At 44.4% G+C, this 14,183-nt stretch overlaps 1 protein-coding gene across 1 annotated transcript in view; it reads right to left on the bottom strand.

The window, feature by feature from the left end:
• hsf4 (heat shock transcription factor 4) overlaps nt 1-13,976 on the bottom strand; it is a 68,439-nt gene extending 54,463 nt beyond the window's left edge. The window contains exon 1 of the mRNA XM_052028724.1: nt 13,949-13,976. The gene's annotated coding sequence lies outside the window, so the exon portion shown is untranslated. The remainder of the gene's footprint in view (nt 1-13,948) is intronic.
• Between the last annotated feature and the right edge of the window lie 207 nt (nt 13,977-14,183).

A 14,183-nucleotide genomic window follows, 5' to 3' on the forward strand; every position in this document is an offset into this window, starting at 1 on the left:
TTTTTTGTACAAGTTCGTTGTACTTTTCTATGGAATACAAACAAAAGCTTTTCATTGTATCTCAGTACATGTGACATTAATAAAACAATTACCAATGTCTACATCCCACCAACTAATTCATAAGGACACAAAGCTCAATACCTGAGGATGTTAGAGCAAGAGCAAAGCTAGCCGTCCTGCTTTAGTTTTGGATCTGTTTCAGTCTTCCTTTTTGTTTGAACCAGTTTTTTCAGTTGCTGATCTCTATGATTTTCTTTCCAACTTACACCTGTTGCTCAAGGTCGAGGAATGGCCCTCATCATCCCCATGTCTCCAAGTGTTACTGTCATGTTCGTCAGGCTGCACAGCTCCAGTTAAAACCAGAGAAGGGAGCCAGGTCAGGAGTTATCTGTGATGGGTCAACCGGGCATGTTGTCCTGGGAAAAGGGGTGGGGAGAGGCAGGAGCAACACTGCAACAGATAGAATCTTAAAACCAGAGCTTTGGAAGCCAGATCCAAAAGCTGGGAGCAGCCGATGTTTTGACACGCTAAAAGCAAAGAGGGTGTGAGGAGCTTTACTCTGAAAAGACTGCATTTACACTTAGACGTCACTTTCACATTCTCAGGATCCCCCAGAGCATTCCACGGTCAGATGAGGACCTTTCAAGTGTAGTGGCTGTCATAATGTAGGAAAACTGTTGGTAATGAAGGCAAGGAGGGAATTGTGTGTGCAATGTTTGTGAGGGCTTTAGGATATCTGAGCAGGTTTAGTACCGAGACTGTACCCAGGGACAAGATTAGCTATGAGATGGACAAAAATTGGATCAATTATTCAACGTGTTGCCTGTGGATGGTCTTACATTTCCTGAAACATGCTAGATTTTCTGTCATAATTATGTGATCAGTGAGGCAGTGTACAGAGCCAAATGAGAAGATTTTCCAGGGATGAGGTGATAAAGGTGCTATTGACTAAATTAACCAGATGTCCCTACATTATTGTCCCTGGTATGCCATTCTTTCCACATGGCATAATTTTAGAAATTCCTGGAATCTGCTTGACCCCCCAAGTGGCATAATATTGGGAAATCTATTGGTTCCTTAATCTTGGACCCAAATGGTTAGAGGGACTGGTTGAAAGGAGATGGTTTCCTGACTTGGTAAAAGTGGGCAAAGCCACCCCACCAGCAGCACAAGGGTACAGTGTACAACTGTGGAAAAGGGGTGGGTGTCCACACCTATCGTTCATTGCACGCTGGGCTGCCTCACTGACCCGTGAACCGTCGCCCAAAGTGATCATAACCTCAGTCAGAGACCCCAAAACCAACGGGGATATCTCATTTCCCCCACAGTAAACTTGAGAGGGGAAAAGATTTCTTGTCTTGGGCTTCGTTCAACAATAAAGATTTGAAACTTTTAACAACCGATTTAAAAATCGATCCTTTGGCAGTCTGTTTAAATAGCCGGGGGGAACCACCGTTAGTTAGACTTGCTGATGGATGTTCCCTCCACTATCGCACGCTCCCTCCCCACTCCACAAGTCCTCTGGTCCCAGAGACTCACCACACTCCAACAAATCAGGTCGTTGGTCTCGGGATCTTCCACCAAAGTCCACAGCTTGGTGAGGAAGGCGGGCACATTGTTGCTGTATCCATCCATGTTCCAAAAATGCAGGCTGGGTTCATCACATCAACTATCAGCTGGTTCCAAAACTCTCCCAATGCATCAGCAACTGACACTGGCCGCAGCGGCAACAGTACATCATCTGACACTGACCTTCAGGATAATAACGCTGCTCCCAAATACAATGGCACCTGCCGCTGACCCATTGCACACCACCTGACCCCAGCGAGCCATCAGCCCCTCTCCCGCACAGTCACTCGGCCCGAACAATGGGCCCCGCACACGCTCCAACACTGCAAAGATTTCACACAACGATAGCTCCACAAAGGATTACATGCAAATGTTGCGTTTCAGCTTCACCCAACCAACTGTGGGATCTCAACAATAGGCAGTGAGCAGAGAACTTCAGATGCAATGGCTGTCAGCCAGCGTTACCGTATTCCTGCTAAATCAGACCAATGAATGGACACAACGATCCACTCAAACTTCCCTCTCCACGGGCTTATAATAGATTCATCTGGCTGCTTTGAAAACCGTTTTAGATTCAAAGCATCCAAACAGCCAGTACCTTTCAAATGTTACTAATTAGATTTGCCATTTAAACAAAGTGAAGGCAATGTCGAGCAAATACAACGAATTGTTCCAAGCCTCCATTTCATGTCCAATGTATGCAAATTCTCAAAACCCAAAGTCAGCACCTAACACAGCAGATTACAGCAAAATCCAGAGTTTGGTGAGGAAGGCAACATGTTACTGACGTTGGGGCAATAGAGGGGAAGCTTAATCCCCATCTCATCAATCAGACTAATTACAGAGTTATACAGCATGAATAAAGGCCTTTTGGCCCATTACATGCACACTGACCATCAAGCACAGTGGCACAGCTAGTAGAACTGCTGCCTCACAGCTCCAGAGATCCACGTTCAATCCTGCCCTCTGGTGTCTTATGTGTGGGGCTTTCACGTTCTCCCTGTGACCACATGGGGTTTCCTCCGTGTGCTCCAGTTTCTTCCCACATTCCCAAAGACATATGGATTGGTAGGTTAATTGGCCACTATAAATTGCCGCTAGTGTGTAGGTAAGCAGTAGAATTTGGGGGTTGGGGTAGATGGGAATGTGTGGAGGATAAAATGGGATTTGAATAAATGGGCGTTTGGTGGTCAGCACAGACTTGATGGGCTGAAGGGCCTGTTTCCATGCTGTATGATTTCTATGATATTCCTCTATAATGATCCCATCCTTTTCCCCCCTCTTGCGTCCCCATAAATTCCCCACCCCACCCACCCCCAAACACATACACAATTCTCCCGACACCCATTAGGGGCAATTTATAGTAGCTAGTTGACCTACCAAACAGTGTGTTTTTGGGTTGCGGGCAGAAACCAGAGCACCCTGGGGAAACCCCTGTGGCTGCAGTGAGAATGGGCAAACTCACACAAACAGCACAGGAGGTCAGGGTCAATCCTAGTGAAAGACACACTCTGAAACTGCCACATTCCAAGGTGCAGGAGTACATACTGAGGGATGCACTGCAGCCACCACAGGACACCCATGGGGAAAGATGACAGTCTGGGGTCCTGCCATCACAGGGCCCGGCCCCTTGGTGTCTGGAGTGACAGCTTCTCAAATCAGCTTCAGGATATCACTGCAGGAGTTCCCCAGTGCAGTGTCCTTCATCAACAACCTTCCTTCCATCAGAAGGTCAGGAGTGGGGATGTTTGCTGATGATCTCAATGTTCAGTTCCATTCACAACTCCTCAGCGAATGAAATGCCCCATGCCTGCATGGAGCAAGACCAAGACAACATTCAAACATGGGCTGATAAGGGGCAAGTAGTATACAAGCCACAAAAGCAACATCCTGAGAGTCACCATTGAGCAGCAACTCATCTTGACTGACTTCCAATTTAGTATATTGTGTTCAGTTCTCACAATATGATCTCCTTTACATTGTGAAACACAGATCGTGTGACCATTTTGCAGAACCCCTCCATTCAGTCCACATGGGTGACCCCCAGCTTCCAGTTTCTAATCACTTCTCCCTCCCACTCTCACCCTAACCTCTCCGATTTCAGATCCTACATCGCTCCAATGATGACCAAAGTAAGGTTGGGGAACGGCACCTCATCTTCTTTTTGGGTACATTTTAGGTCTTTAGGCTTAATGCCAAATTTAACAATTCCAGTTAATAATTTTCTATTTCAACTTCTTTTATTTTTCCCTTCTGTCTCTAGCCGCCAGTTTTTTTTTAAATTACCCTTGGCCTGCACCCTATCACAGACATTCCCTCTTTTCTCTCCATCCTCCCCCTTTCTACAACTTAAAACACGCTTGTCTTCTCACATTTTCAGTTGTGATGAAGGGTCCTCGACTCCAAATCTCACTGGTTCTGTGCTCACTGATGCTGCTTGAGCTGCTGAGGGCTTCCAGCACTCTGTTTCTGTTGCCAGTTTTCTGTGTTTTATTTATAAGGATCCCCAGGTCTCTCTGTTCAGTGCCATTCTGTAGTCTCCCTCCACTTAAACAGTATTCTGATTTTCCATCCTTGCTTCCGAAATGAATAACCTCACATTTCCCCACATTATATTCAATTTGTCAGTTTTTGCACACTCACTTGATTTATGTGTAGCCCCCTGCATGCTCTTTATGTCCTCTTCATAATTTGCCTTGACACTTATCTTTATACTGTCAGCAAATTTGGCTACAGTACCTCGATCCCTGCATATGAATCATTACTATAGAGTAATTAGTTGAAACCCGTACCTGATCCCTGAGGCACCCCATTAACTACAGATTGCCAAGCTAAAGAATGGCCCATTTATCCAGACTCTCCATGCTTTGTTAGCCAACCAATCCTTTATCCATGTCAACATAAACCCCAACATCACCAGCTCTCACATTTGGCAGCTTATCAAATGCCTTCTGGAATCCAACTATGCTTCATCTACCGGCTCCTTTTATCCACCCTGTTAGTTACATCCACAAAAGAACTCTAATAAATTTGTCAAACATCATTTTCCTTTTCTACAGCCATGTTGATTCAGTTCAATTATATTATGATATTCTAAATGTCTGGATAGTAATTCCTTAATAATGAATCCCTGCAACACAAATGTTAGGCTAACCTGGCCTATAATTTTTCACTTTCACGCTCTCTCCTTCCTTGGACAGGTGATTATAATTGCTATTTTCTAAAATCTAGGGAATTTTGGAAGGTTACAATCATTGCTGCCACGATCTCTGCAGCTACTTCTTATAAGACACTTGGATGCAGGTCATCAGGTCTAAGGAACATGTCAGCCTTTAGTCTCATTAGTATGTTTTTCTCTGGTGATAACGATCATTTTCAGAACCACTTAGAATTAAAGTGGCTTTTAATGGCAGCATTTTGGGCAGGTCTATCTGGCAATCCAAGTTGTTGGTGCTTTAGCTACTACACAAAAGCAACCTGGGTCTGTGCTTCACACTGTCCCATGCCTCTGTCTCCTCCCTGCCCAACGAAGGCCATTTCTCCAACGGCATGGAAAACTACAATTGCCGGAAACACTGAGCAGGTCAGGCAGAATCTATGCAGCAAGAAACAGAGTTAACAGTTCAGGTTGATGACCCTTCTTCTAAACTGGGAAAATTCAGAGAACGGGCATCTTTAAACTTGTTGGAGTGTGGGCGCAGATGGAGGTGACAAAGAGAATGCCTGTGATAGGGTGGAGGCAGTAAATGAAAAGCAAAATATCTGCAGATGCTGGAAGTCTGGTATAAAAATGAAAAATACCTTATGAATTCACTGTTCTAACGTACTTAGACGGCCTCAGGGTGTTAACACCCAAACGTGATAAAATCATATAAAAGGTTAGGAGAGGTGGGAGGACTGTGGAGTAGTAGAGGTTTGGGAGAGAACTGTCCACTCTATTCACCTCCAGGTACCTCATAATAATTTTTGTGTCTGTACATTGTGCAAGCCAGGTGATTTGTACTTGTTAGTTCTCTTTACCAGGCCCTTGTATTGCAATATGATGCTTTCAAATTTTGTAACACACAAGTTTCTCTGCAGAGAAACCTCTGGTAAACAGATTCTCTGCACAAGTTTGATGAAGAGCATTTGCTGGAGGATTCTCCTACATATCAGAAGATAGCTATGATCAGTCCACATTGCCTCCCAAGTTCATTGTAGGATCTCTGGCAGCCAGGGGTGTGGTTCTTTGGATGTTTTAAGTGTATATTTACGGAGTGTGGGGCAGTGAAACAGAAAAGCTTGCACAGTGTCCATAGACACCACACAGTAGCAGTGAATCTCCTGCAAAGACTGGCAGCAAGATGCCAGTCTCATCAAAGCCCTGTTCAGTTCATCAGAGGATGTTGTCTGGAGAACCAGCCTTTTCAAGGTGCTTTGGTAGTTCTGGGAGATAAAGTCCACTTGCTCCACCATAAAAGTGAAGGTATTTAATTCTATACTAGTTGCTGGGATAGCAGGTTGCAGGATTTGGGATATTTTCTTAGCAGGGACTGTATGGTCCAATTCAATGTCAACGGAGAGGGCTGGGTGTCGCCTTGCCACAGCCTCCCATGCTTCAGCTGAGATGGTTGGCTTGTATTTGTCCATACGCTCACAGTACAGCTGAAGGAGTCTCAGTGGTGGACGTTTGGCATTAAGCAACTCAGCAAGGACATCTTCTGTCAAGGTTGCGTAAAACAATCCCAGAGTAGATAGCTTTGGACAATTTCTCAGGGCCTCTTTAACTACTTCTGAAGTCACTTTACACACCAGTGTCTTATTATTGATGAACAGACTCTCTAAACATGGACTTCTGCTGGTGACAAGTTGAATGATACCATTGTCCAAAGTGAATGGCAGTTTTCTGAAGTCAACATGCCGGAGCTGTGGACAAGAATTTGCTTTGAATAAACTTTTGAGACTTTGCAACAAGTTTTGCCCAGAATAGAAGTAAGGATTTTCTCCAGTGCACGCAATGGTGAGGCCCAAGAGGCCTGTTACTGATGTTGCCACATTGTGCAGAATTTGTGCCAAGTTCTTGCGATTTGCCTCCAATGACTGATCACACGAGATCTTCAGATACTTCACATTCTGCTGGAATCGGCTGCATGCATGCACACTCCAGTCATCATCCTCTCCGGAGTCACAGCTGTCACCAAAAGCATAGTAGGCTGTTAGTACAAACATACTTGGAAACCGGATAGATTCCAGAGTAAACAAAACGGTGAACAGAGTGTGCTCCTGCTATTAAGCCAAAACTGCAAGACTACACACAGCAGAGCTGGCTGTCTCAGTGGTGACTTCCGTAAGCCAGGATCAAATTGGGGATTAATGAGGATTTACTTCTCTCAAAAATGTGTTTGCAATTGACAGATACCAATGTTATTACACAATCACACACAGGCACTTATACAGTTTACGGTATGTCAAGACGGATTGAGAAAAGATTAAATGGGGCAACAGAAGCTGGTTTCATTTTGCCCAGATAATGGTCTGACCATTAGCTTTAGACTGAATTAACAAGGGTCGTAATGTGTGGCCAGAGGGGGTAGAGTTGGTTGGGGAATTGGAGAACGACACTGCACAAGAGGCCACGTGGATCAATATGCCTATCCCCGCTCTACACCAGAGTTATCTAATTAGTTTCACTCTCCTGGCCTTCCTCAATGGACATGCAAATTTATGGCATTCCCAATTGAACTGGTTTCTAGCGCACTTTCAGACACTGCATTCCACAGTATAACACACAGCAATAATTTGATTCCCTCACCCCGTTAAATCTGTGCCCCAGTAGAAATCATTCTTCCACTGACGTCTCCTGCTTCGTAGCCATTCCTCAGCTTATGGAAAGGGGTGCATTCCTGGACAATTCCCAGACATTACTGCATTTTTTCTGAGAACATCCTTGAATGATTTCCTCTGAGCACCTGCTAATCTCTCCCTGTGACAGAGCTGGGAAAAGTACGTTTGAGGAAACTGGTGTCAAGGCATGCGACGTGACCAGCCCAGTGTTGCCGACTGATTGTAATTAGGACCCCAGTGCCGGGATGTTGACTGGGACAGGATATGGACTTTGGTTCACTCATCCCGACAGAGGATTTGGAAGATTGTGTGCAGATCATGTTGGCAGTATCTCTCAGTGCCTACCGTTTCCCAGTCCAAGCCTCAGAAGCATAAGGGAGGGCAGGGTTCTCCACTGCCCTGTAGAGCATAAAATTTATACTAGGTTGAGGTATTGATCTTCAAACATCTTTTCTGTGAATTTTAGGTCCTCCTAACCAGTCCATTGATAAATTCATGTTGCCTAGAACTACTAACCACACTGCCAATATGGCATCACCAGTAAACTCTGTGCCCTGCTCATTCAAGCACCAGTTCAGATGCCTCTTAAATGTTGTTACTGTTCCTGACTCCACCATCTCCTCTGGCAGCTCATTCCAGATACCAACTACTCTGTGTGAAAAATTTACCCCTCAATGAAGTGATTTTGAAGGGCAGTGACTTTATAGAATAAAAATGTGGTGGGCAGTTCTGCAGACAAAAACAATAATGAAATAACAAAGCAGATAATCTGCTTTTTTTTGGTGATTTGAGGGATAACTATGAGTTATAAGTATCCCCTTTACACCTACTCCCTCTCATCTTAAACCCATGCCCTCTAGTTTTAGGTACCCCTACCATGGGAAACAGACATTGGCTTTCTACGCTATCTATAACTCTCATTATCTTATATCGCTCTATCATGTCACCACTCAGTCTTCTTTGCTCCAGGGAAAACAGATCTAGCCTGCCCAATCTCTCCTGATAACTCAAGCCCTCCAATCTAGGAAACATCCCCGTGAGACCTTTCTGCACCCTCTCTAACTTAATCATGTCCTTCCAGAACTGCACATAACCTCTAAGCTTTCAATTTTTTTTTAAATGTACCTTATCAAACACCTATTTGAAATCCACGTACATAAATATTAAGCACTCTTAGGAACCCTCTCAATTAAGGAAATCAATCAAGTTATTCAAATGTGATTTCCTTTTAACTACAGCATTCTCTCTTTAATTTACTAATCCATATTTTTCATCGTCACAACACCTTTATCACAGATTACTGACTCTACATGTTTCCCCAAAACCTTTTTGCCTAGCAAACCAGTATTTACCAGATTTATTCATGTTTTTCTTTTAAACTTTGCAATCATCCAGGCCTCTGGCACCACTCTGCTTCTAAGAGCATCTACAATTTACAAAAAAGCAATCATTTACTCATATAGAGAGCCCTTTGATCCAATAAATCATCCCAATGAGCTTTACAAGTGTGTCAGCAACGAAGATATTTTTAACATCAAGCTGACATTGTATCATATTAGATGGGCAAAAGCTTGGCCAAAGAGAAAACGGTGGTGCAGTGCATCTTAAAGGCAAGAGTGAGGCAGAGAGTTTTAAGGAGGGAATCCCAGTACCTTGAGCCAAGGAAGCAGAAAACATGGTCAGAAATGGTGAAGGATTACAATTCAGAATGCAAGACTATAATTACCTATTGGCTTTCAGGCAAGAGAGTTTTATATTCATGAGGTTAGAAATCTCAGGGTAGATATTCCACACTCACCATTCTCCCAAATGAACATGGTGACAGTGCATTTTAGAACATGGAACATAGAACAGTACAGAACAATACAGGCCCTCGCCTAAGACTATCTAACCTGTTCCTCCCACATATCCCTTCATTTTAAATTCCTCCATATGCTTATCTAGTAATCTCTTGAATTTGACCAATGTACCTGCCTCCACCACCACCCCAGGCAGCGCATTCCATGCCCCAACCACTATCTGGGTAAAACACCTTCCTCTGATATCTCCCTTGAACTTCCCACCCATTAATTTACAGCTATGCCCTCTTGTATTGAGCATTGGTGCCCTGGGAAAGAGGCGCTGGCTGTCCATTCTATCTATTCCTCTCAATATTTTGTACACCTCTATCACGTCTCCTCTCATCCTCCTTCTCTCCAAAGAGTAAAGCCCTAGCTCCCTTAGTCTCTCCTCATAATGCATACTCCCTAAACCAGGCAGCATCCTGTTAAGTCTCCTCTGCACCCTTTCCAACGCTTCCACATCCTTCCTATAATGAGGCAACCAGAACTGGACACAGTACTCTAAGTGTGGTCTAACCAGAGTTTTATAGAACTGCATCATTACCTCATGGATCTTAAACTCGATCCCTCGACTTATGAAGGCTAACATCCCGTAAGCTTTCTTAACTACCCCATCCACCTGTGAGGAAACTTTCAGGGATCTGTGGATATGGACCCCTAGATCCCTCTGCACTACCCAGAATCCTGCCATTGATCTTGTACTCCGCCTTGGAGTTTGTCCTTCCAAAGTGTACCACCTCACACTTCTCCAGATTGAACTCCATCTGCCACTTCTCAGCCCAGCTCTGCATCCTATCAATGTCCCTCTGCAATCTTCAACAATCCTCTACACTATCCACAACACCACGAACCTTTGTGTCATCCAAGTCATTAATAAAAGCAGAGGTCCCAGAACCGATCCCTGTGGGACACCGCTAGTCACAGCCCTCCAATCTGAATGCACTCCCTCCACCACAACCCTCTGCTTTCTACAGGCAAGCCAATTCTGAATCCACATGGCCAAGCCTCCTTGGATCCATGCCTTCTGACCTTCTGAAGAAGTCTACCAGGTGGAACCGTGTCAAATGCCTTATTAAAATCCAGGTAGACCAAATCTACTGCACTACCCTCATCAATCTGTCTGGTCACCTCCTCAAAGAACACTATCAAGCTGCGAGACATGATCTGCCCTTCACAAAGCCATGCTGGCTGTCCCTGATCAGACCATGATTCTCCAAATGCCCATAGATCCTATCTCTAAGAATCCTTCCCAACAGCTTGCCCCCCACAGACGTAAGGCTTACTGGTCTATAATTCCCTGGACTATCCCTACAACCTTCTTTGAATAAGGGGACAATATTTGCCACCCTCCAATCCTCTGGTACCATTCCCATGGACAACGAGGACTCAAAGATCCTAGCCAAAGGCTCAGCAATCTCCTCCCTCGCCTCGCGGAGCAGCCTGGGGAATATTCCGTCAGGCCCCAGGGACTTATCCGTCCTAATATTTTCTAACAGCTCCAACACATCCTCTCTCTTGATATCAACATGCTCTAGAACATTACCCTTACCAACACTATCCTCAGCATCATCAAAGCCCCTCCCCTTGGTGAATACTGAAGAGGAGTATTCATTGAGGACCTCACCCACTTCCACAGCTTCCAGGCACATCTTCCCACCTTTATCCCTAATCGGTTCTACCTTTACTCCAGTCATCCTTCTGCTCTTCACATAAGTGAAAAACGCCTTGGGGTTTTCCTTAACCCTACTCACCAAGTCCTTTTCATGTCCCCTTCTTGCTCTCCTCAGCCCCTTCTTAAATTCCTTCCTTGCTACCCTATATTCTTCAAGAGACCTATCTGATCCTTGTTGCCTAAACCTTATGTACTGTATGCTGCCTTCTTCCTCCTAACTAGATGTTCCACCTCTCTTGCCAACCATGGTTCCTTCACCCTGCCATTTTTTCTCTGCCTCACCGGGACAAATTTATCCCTAACATCCTGCAAGAGATCCCTGAACAACAACCACATCTCCATAGTACATTTCCCTTCAAAAATGTCATCCCAATTCACACTCGCTAGTTCCAGCCTTATAGCCTCATAATTTGCCCTTCCCCAATTAAATATCTTCCTGTCCTCTCTGCTCCTATCCTTGTCCATGACAATGCTAAAGATTAGGGAGCAGTGATCACTATCCCCCAAATGCTCACCCACTGAGAGATCTGTCACCTGACCCGGTTCATTACCTAATACGAGATCTGATATGGCATTCCCTCTAGTCGGCCTGTCAACATACTGTGACAGGAACCCGTCCTGGACACACTTAACAAACTCTGCCCCGTCTAAACCTTTGGTACCACGCAGGTGCCAATCAACATTTGGGAAGTTGAAGTCTCCCATGATAACAACCCTGTTATTCTTGCACCTTTCCAAAATCTGCCTCCCGATCTGCTCCTCAGTATCCTTGCTGCTACCAGAGGGCCTATAGAATACTCCCAGTAGAGTAACTGCTCCTTTCTTGTTCCTAACTTCCACCCATACTGATTCTAGCCAGGATCTTGCTACATTATCCACCCTTTCTGCAGCTGTACTGGTATCCCTGACCAGTAACGCCACCCCTCCTTCTCTTCTCCCCACCTCCCTATCCCTTTTAAAACACCAAAATCCGGGAATATTCAGTATCCATTCCTGCCCTGGTGACAGCCAAGTCTTTGCAAGAGCCACAATATTATAGTTCCATGTATTTATCCAAGCTCTCAGTTCATAACCCTTATTCCTGATGCTTCTTGCATTTAAGTAAATGCACTTTAGCCCATCCACCCTACTACTTTTATACCCTATACTCTGCTTCTCCTTCCTCAAAGCCTCTCTACATGTTAGATCTGGCTTTACTCCATGCACTTCTTCCACTGACCTATCCCTCCGGTTCCCATCCCCCTTGCAAACTAGTTTAAACCCTCCTGAACCACACTAGCAAACCTGCCTGCAAGAATATTGGTCCCCCTTGAGTTCAGGTATAACCCATCCAATATGTACAGGTCCCACCTTCCCCAGAAGAGATCCCAATGACCCAAAAATCTAAAACCTTGCCCCCTGCACCAACTCCTCAGCCACGCATTCATCTGCCATCTCCTCCTATTCTTACCTTCACTATCATGTGGCACTGGCAGCAATCCTGAGATTGCTACCCTTGAGGTCCTGTTCTTCTGCCTTCTGCCTAGCTCCCTAAACTCACTTTCCAGGACCTCATCCCCCTTCCTACCTATGTCGTTGGTACCAACATGTACCACGACTTCTGGCTGCTTTCCCTCCTGCACAAGAAAGCAAACCTCATCTGGGAAAGCAAACCTCATCTGATTACACAAATTTGTTGTAAACCACAGGGAGCATCGAAGTGATAATGAGCATGAAATGAAGCAGAGACTAATTATAGGATTTCCATTGAAAACAACAGAAGTTGGGTTGTTGAGCAATGGAAGGTAGAGGATCAGTCCTGGCACCTTTCTGATGCTGTTGTCCTTGATGCGTTCTTACAGGTTGTCACTCAGCATCACATCAGAGGGTTATGGGTTCAAGTCCTACCCTAGAAACTTCAGCACATAATCTACAGCCTGACACATTTGCAGAGTAGCCAGAGAGAGCTGCACCATCTGGTTAAATCAGCTCTCAAGTGGACAAAAATGACCTCAAAGGAGAGCAAGTTCTCGGGTGTTGATTGACTCACAGCTATCCCTCCAATCAATGAAAAAAAGCAAGTTACCTGCTTATTTCATTATCGTGTGCGGGAGTTTTTGTTTGCAAAACTGCCCACCACATTTTTATTCTATAAAGTCACTGCCCTTCAAAATCACTTCATTGGTTATAAAGTGTTTTGGGACATCATGAGATTGTGAAAGCCACTCTATCAGTCATTCTCATGGGAACTATGATATGTAGTGGTAAGCAAGGGAGAGAATACAATCAACAAGTTAGCTTTTTTATATAACTGGAAAATTAGAAAATTAAGGTTAAGCAGAATGAACCTATTCATGCTATATAGACCTCCAATTATTACAATAAGTTTACATTCAGTCTGTTACGGTCCCAATGAACAAATAAATGCAAACATTGCTGCAAGATGCAAGATCTCTAACATGGCATCCAAGTCTTCTCCCCACAAAGTACATCAGGAAGAAAAGCTCCATTTTCACTGATGGTGCTTTGAGAGGCACCACAACTGCCCTTTCAAGTTCCGAATTCTGCATCCACAACCTGAAAGTATGTATCGGCAGATTCAATAGCAGCTTCAAAGGAGACTTGAGTACATGGATGAACAGGGGAACCAATTTCAAGGCAATGGGGAAGGATCAAGGAAGTGGGACAGTTACGTAGCTCTTTCAAAGGGCCAGCACAGACATGATGGGATGAATGGTCTCTTTCTATGCCTCAGAATTTTATTAGTGTATCTATGCATGTTGTTACTGGTAACTCAGAACAGATAATACATAAGATGAGGAGGAATCCACAACTCACTACAAAATCATCAGCCCCGGCTCTACGTACATTATACCCCTCCCCAAGGAAATTATTTGATATAAATGTAGTAACTTTACCAATAAAAAAAACTTTCATTGACTCAGTGACAGCCAACACCTGAGGGTTATAAAATTCAAAATTATTTAAAGGATTACCTGTGATGGGTACTGGGTGTGATATATTCTAGTCATGCAGAAAGGGGACATGAAGATTGACTACTCACCTCACTGATGTGTAGTACCACACAAGAGGCAAACCGACAGCCTCTGCCCAGCTTCTGCAGACCTGTGAAGCCAAGCGTCTCTCACACACTGACAAGTAGGAAAATATCATGGCCAGGACTTCTCCAGGGATCTCCATTCTTTTAGGATGGCTTTCCTGTTGATTAGATGTAAACTTGACCCCTTGAAAGATGGCAACTGTGCAAAGAGGTTTCCTGCAACAACCAACATTAGCTA

This window comes from Pristis pectinata, chromosome 13 (genome assembly GCF_009764475.1).
Source record: "Pristis pectinata isolate sPriPec2 chromosome 13, sPriPec2.1.pri, whole genome shotgun sequence".
Taxonomy (NCBI): domain Eukaryota; kingdom Metazoa; phylum Chordata; class Chondrichthyes; order Rhinopristiformes; family Pristidae; genus Pristis; species Pristis pectinata.